General features: G+C 41.4%; 1 protein-coding gene and 1 long non-coding RNA gene across 3 annotated transcripts in view; one reads left to right on the top strand and one right to left on the bottom strand.

Annotated features, from left to right (window-relative positions):
• LOC109309623 overlaps nucleotides 1-5,740 on the bottom strand; it is a 21,817-nt gene that overhangs the window by 10,638 nt on the left and 5,439 nt on the right. The window contains exon 3 of one of the 2 annotated variants that reach the window (XR_002100987.1): nucleotides 1,386-1,875. The exons of the other annotated variant lie outside the window; for it this stretch is intronic. This is a non-coding gene — a long non-coding RNA (uncharacterized LOC109309623). Of the gene's footprint in view, nucleotides 1-1,385; nucleotides 1,876-5,740 lie in introns of those variants that run through there. 2 annotated transcript variants of the gene reach the window in all.
• The window catches only part of SCOC (short coiled-coil protein), a 22,440-nt gene that overhangs the window by 6,735 nt on the left and 9,965 nt on the right, over nucleotides 1-5,740 (top strand). The window lies entirely within an intron of this gene.

Raw genomic sequence — 5,740 nt, forward strand, 5'->3', positions numbered from 1 at the left:
GTAATCTGTCTTCATGGAGGATGTTAGTGTACAGCTCCCGCAGATGCTCAGTGGCGGGGGGTGGGAGCATGGCAAGAGCGTGCGTGGGGAGAGAGCATGGGTTCAAATATTCACGCTGTGACTATTCGAAACTGCGCATCATGAATGGCGAGAGTTTCCTGTAATGTTCTTTATAGCTTGTAATCTGTCTTCATGGAGGATGTTAGTGTACAGAGATACGACATCCATGGTATCTAATACTTTGTTAGGTGGAAGCTTGTCAACAGAAACAAGTTTCTTAAATCTCTGGCATCTTTCAAGCAGCTTGCAGCTCCAGTGGCACATGGAAATGGGGAAGAACCCACGTAGTCAGAAACTCCGTCTGTGATGGTGCCAATGCCAGAGACAGGGGGCATCATTTGTTTGCGGATCTTGGTTAGTAAGTAAAAAGTTGCCTGGCCTGGGCTTCCAGGAGCTGGAAACAGTAATCTTCTCCTGTGTTTCCCAAGGTAGATCCTGTAAGAATGTATCCAGTTCCTTCTGCTGTTGTGCTGTGGGGTCCTCTCAAGAGTCTGTAAAACCCCATGTTAGAAAGTTGTCTCTTGGCTCCCTGTTTTGTCCATAAAAATAGTGGCACCCCACCTTATCAGCCTGTTGTATGGTAATATCCAAGTTGTTTTCAAGGCTGATTACAACTCTCCATTTGAGCAAACTGAGATTGTAATGTAAATGTTGCTTCTCTACAATCTCAAAGTAGTCATGGAGGAAGAAAGAGTTTATATACAGGTCCAGAGTAGGGCTGTAGCCTTCAGGTACAGTCCAGGAGCTGTCTTTCTTGAGCTTTGTATGAGTCTGGTCTGTGTCCAGCTGATCTAGCTTGAAGACATAATCAGAATGTACAGGCAACACCCACTTAATGCTCTTAATTGGTTCTGGAAAAAATGAGCGTTAAGCAGAACAGTGCTAAGCGAAACCCATTTCCCCACAGGAATTAATGTAAATAGAGATAATTAATTACTGCCACTTCTTACTGCAGCTTCTCAGCACTGCCACCTCTTCCGACCCTTCTGCCTGGCTGGCAGCCTCTCCGGCCCCATGTGCCAGCCCACACATGCCAGCTCTGCACTTCTGCAGCTTCACCCTGAGTCCCTGCCAGCCCTGGCCCTGGGCACTGGCAGAGGCCCCACACTCACGCCTGTTGTGTCCGCCCCCCGCCCCACCCCCCCAGTTGGTGCTTCTCATTGCTGCTGCTTCTCCCCACCGCCCCTGTCCACCAGCCACTCTGGCGCTGTGTGCCAGCCTGGGTCCCTGCTCCTGCTGCCCCACCCTGGGCCCCTGCTGGCCCTGGCCCTGCGGCACCAGTGCAGGCTCCATGCTTATTCCGACCCACCCACTGGCTGCCACCCACCCACTTGCTGCCACTCATCGCTTCTTGCCGCTGCTTCGCTGAGTGCTATAACGAAACTGGCTCAGCACTAAGTGAAATCAGGTATTAATTTTAAATAAGTGCTATAGAAAAACAGCGCTAAGTGAAACCATGTTAAGCAGGGATTGCCTGTATAGTATTAAACAGAAGGCAATTTGTGCATGGCAGTCAAATGTATGTTCAACCCTTCTTTGCAAACAAAATGGGTTATTCTTCATACAAATGTATTTCTAAGCAACCAGAATGACCACGCATTTGCTGCATGTATATGTACAAGTGAGGGTGCATGCAGGCACATATACTTGCACAGGCAGGTGAAAGTTAATTCCTTGAAAACTTCTTATTGAAATAATTGCCTTGTAGTTAAAGAAAGAGTGAATGATCACTGGCAATCTCTTTGAGGTCGGAACTGTCTTCCGTATTTTGCGTGTAAACTGCATAACAGAATGGGGTGGAGCTTATAGGCAGTACTGAAATACAAATGATAAATAATAAGAGATAGATCAGTTACATTAATGAGTCGCTGAACTCATTCATGCAGGCAACAGCTTGATTTTATTTGACACACAAAACTGCTATTTTAAAATTGTTATTGAATAACATTAATCATGTGCATCTATACTTGTTCTATTCTTGATGCATCTAAATAATTTTAGCTGCCACTAAAATTGCACAAAGGTGCCACATGTTACATGCTTCTTATAGTTATTGGCAAAGTGTAAAAATAATTGTAAAGGTTTCTAGCAAAAACAGTAATACCTGAAAATCTTAAAGGCCATCTGTCACCTCTACAGATAATAAAGAGTAAATCTGCCATTAAGGGCCTATACTAGTTAGCATTGCAAGTAGAAAGTATCAAGCTGTTTATACTCCTTTTAATCTTTTTGTTTGCCATCATAATATTAGTTAAAAAAAGAAATGCTGCGGTCTAAATAGTGATGCGTCATATTCATCTCATCAAAACAGAAAATACATCCTGCCGTGAAGGAAAGGGGAGCATGTATTTCTATTCTAATGGTGAACAGTGAAGCCTCTGTTATCACTCAATATCAGCAGACACCTCCTGTCCCTATAACACTGCCAAAAAGGAAGTGAATGGTTTACGAGTTTATACTGCGCATCATGGAAAAAACATGATGCACACAAGGGTTTGAGAAATAAAACATCTGAGAATGTTCACCAGCAGAGATGACAGGCTTTTACTGTCTTTTGTCACTACAACCACAGTGAGATTCTCTCACACTGTATCAGTCATATAATTGTACACATTCACCCACTCAAATAATCTTGACTCTTAATGATATTTTACATGCTAGAAAGCCATTATTATTATATGGAAAATAGTCTTTTCAGTGAAACTGCAAAAATTAATTCCTTTTGCCAGAAATGTCAGTTAGTTTTAGGAAATCTTAATTGGAACTTCGGATACATGTAAGTATAGATAATTACATTTATATAGTAAAGCTTGCTGTTCCTGTAAGTTGCAGATAATACGGGGCACAGTATCATGACTACCTCTCCCAGTCTGGGAAAATGCCTTAGAGCATATTATAAAGAGAATTAATAAGAAAAAAAATGGATTAGCACCGGTTCTTAGTTACATCTCAGTCAGTTGTGACTTGAGGGTCACTGATGTCTTGCTAAAAAGTATAAGCTCTCTGTGTGTATAAATCTTCAGTCAGAAAATCCACTTAGCTCAAGTAAATGATCTAGTGTGTAATGTAAAAACAGTTTAATAAACAGAAGCTGAACAGTGGAACATTACTTAGGGCAGTAATAAAAAGAATCCTCCTTTTTTTTTTAAAAAGAGGAACAAGTGACTATTAGTATCTTGGTGTGCTGTTTAACAATCTATTGCAGCGTCTGCAGTAATTAATAAATTATTTGCATTAATGGCACACATTTTCTTCAAGACAGAGGACAGAGTTCATAAAAAAGAAAAAAAAAATCGCCAACAAAGACATTTGGCATAAAATGCATTAATAGATCTCAACCTTCTGGTGAATATTTCAGACACTGTCTCTACAACTCAAAATAAACAACGGAAATCAAGGATGACTAATTTGCATGTACTCATATGTAAATTAGTATCTGGCCTTTTACATTTGTTCTTTTCAGTAAGAAGGGAACCAGGTGGCAGCAGAGCTGCTTCTAGGTCCCTGCCAAGGAAAAGTTAATTTTTAGAAAGGCAAAAATGATTGGATCTGGAAGAGGGATTTGACATCATATATGTGCATGTGATATCAGACACCAATTGAAATCATTATCTGTACAACTAATAGTGAAGAGAAAAGAATATAACCCAGTAGTCAGCTTGTTTTGTTTAACATGTCTCAAAGGGAACGCTTATGTACTGATTAACATAGATTTTTTTTGGTAAAAGCTTAGGTATAAGGCATGGGTTAGCACTGTTGCTTTTTTTATCAAATATTTTGAAGAAGGTGCTGAATATAATGAACCCCTTCTGCCTGTACTTAGTACAAGAAACACTCTGTAAAAGGTGTTTCAAAGATGGGCTGGATCCAGCCTGAAGACCCCATCACCTGGACCCCAAGTGCTGCCTGCGGTTCTCAGAATCGACACAAAGGCAACACGTGGGGCATAATGGATAGCCCCTGTGTGACACACATGGCACCTGCCATGACCACTTTGGGACAGCATGCAGCACCTGTTCCAGCTGTTCTATGTCAGATCTGGCATTGCCTCCCAGAGGCAATGTGGCTCCCGATCAGGTGGAGCAGGACCATGCTGCACATGGCATCCACACTAGTCACTCTTGGATATGCACTAGATCTGACACACGGGTCAATCTGGCCTGTAGACCAGACCCATGCCATTTATCTAGCCTATGGGGATGGATGAATTTGACATACCTGGTCTATACTAATAGTTCTGAAAAGTAAGTATATTTTGTATAAAGGGGTTAGTAAAACACCATGGACCAAGGAAGTCTGATGAGCTACACAGAGAATTTATTTAGCCTGTTTTACCCAACCTGTTTGGATTCTAAAACATGCTCTTTCAAAGTAAACTGTAAGGCATAACTTCACTTGGGATTATGTTTGCATTACTGTTATTTGCAATATAGTTGTGAATGCAAGGTGGTTATTCTTCAGATGAGGACAGGGATTATGTTCACTGAGGTTCCAAACTGTGCAGCTCACACAGAACCCAATCTTGCTCTGTGGACAACCTATACATGAATTAGTGAAGAATGAAAATAAATAAGGCCAGTGACAAAGGAACTAGGTTTAGCAGATGATGTGTTGATTTCACAACTTTTAAAAAATGTTATTTTCCAATTTATCACCCATTTACTTGAACACTCTGATGAGAGAACTTGGATTTGTAGACATGTATACAAGTAGACTGTATATACTCTTTTAAGATGTAAATAATTCTAAAAGTGATTCTGAATATTTCCCAGAATCTATACTGATAATTTAAAAATCAAACAAATAACATACTTACCGCAGCCCTTGTTCTGCTGAAAGCACGAAAATATTATCCATATTCTGTCAGCTTCTGATAGAGCCAGCTCACTCCCACTGCATTTTCTTGACAATCATTTACCTTCACTTTCCAGATATGCAGTCCCATATGCACAGTCGGTCAGCTGGTAAATGAACACCCTCTATTAGATAGTACCACATGCATTCTTACTTCCAGCTTCCCTGCCCCACCTGTCTAGCATACTGACCAGGCTCCTGTCCCCTTTATACTTGTGTCTTACTGTCCCTATGTATTCATAAAGGAAATATTCTCCTCCTTTTTCCCCATCTAGATCTCAGATTGTTACAGATGTTACAGTCAACTGAGCATCCCCCAATCACTTGCCCAAGCTTCAAAAACACTGAGTCACAGAATCTGTTAGATTCTGATGTGGGAGGTTAGAGAATCATTCAATAATCAAGGTGCTTGGACCAGCAGAGTTCAATTCTTTAGTCTGCTGCAAACAGCCTGTGAGTAAGTGAGTTTGGGCAAATTATTAGTGTTTCCATTAAGGGTGGCGTAAGGACAGGTACACTAAAGATTGTGAGACACCCACCTCTGGCCTGTGTGATGAACCTACTCCGCCTAGGAGCAGCACTCAAATGTTCTGCACTGTTCCAGGCAGACTGCCTCCCTAACTCAGAAACATGGCACCACATGAAGGCTGGGGGGTGCACTAAACCTCATTCTCCTTAAACAGTGCTAACTAGTCCATCAAGAGCACTGAGGGGATACGGGTACACTGCTTTTTCTTTAGGAGGCAGTCTTTGTGCTTGTCATTTCTAAGTATGGTAAGTTTACTGTCTTGATGTGGTCTGAGATACTATTGTAATGATAGGAATC

This window comes from Crocodylus porosus, unplaced genomic scaffold, assembly GCF_001723895.1.
Source record: "Crocodylus porosus isolate Cpor-Errol unplaced genomic scaffold, CroPor_comp1, whole genome shotgun sequence".
NCBI classification, from domain to species: Eukaryota; Metazoa; Chordata; order Crocodylia; family Crocodylidae; genus Crocodylus; species Crocodylus porosus.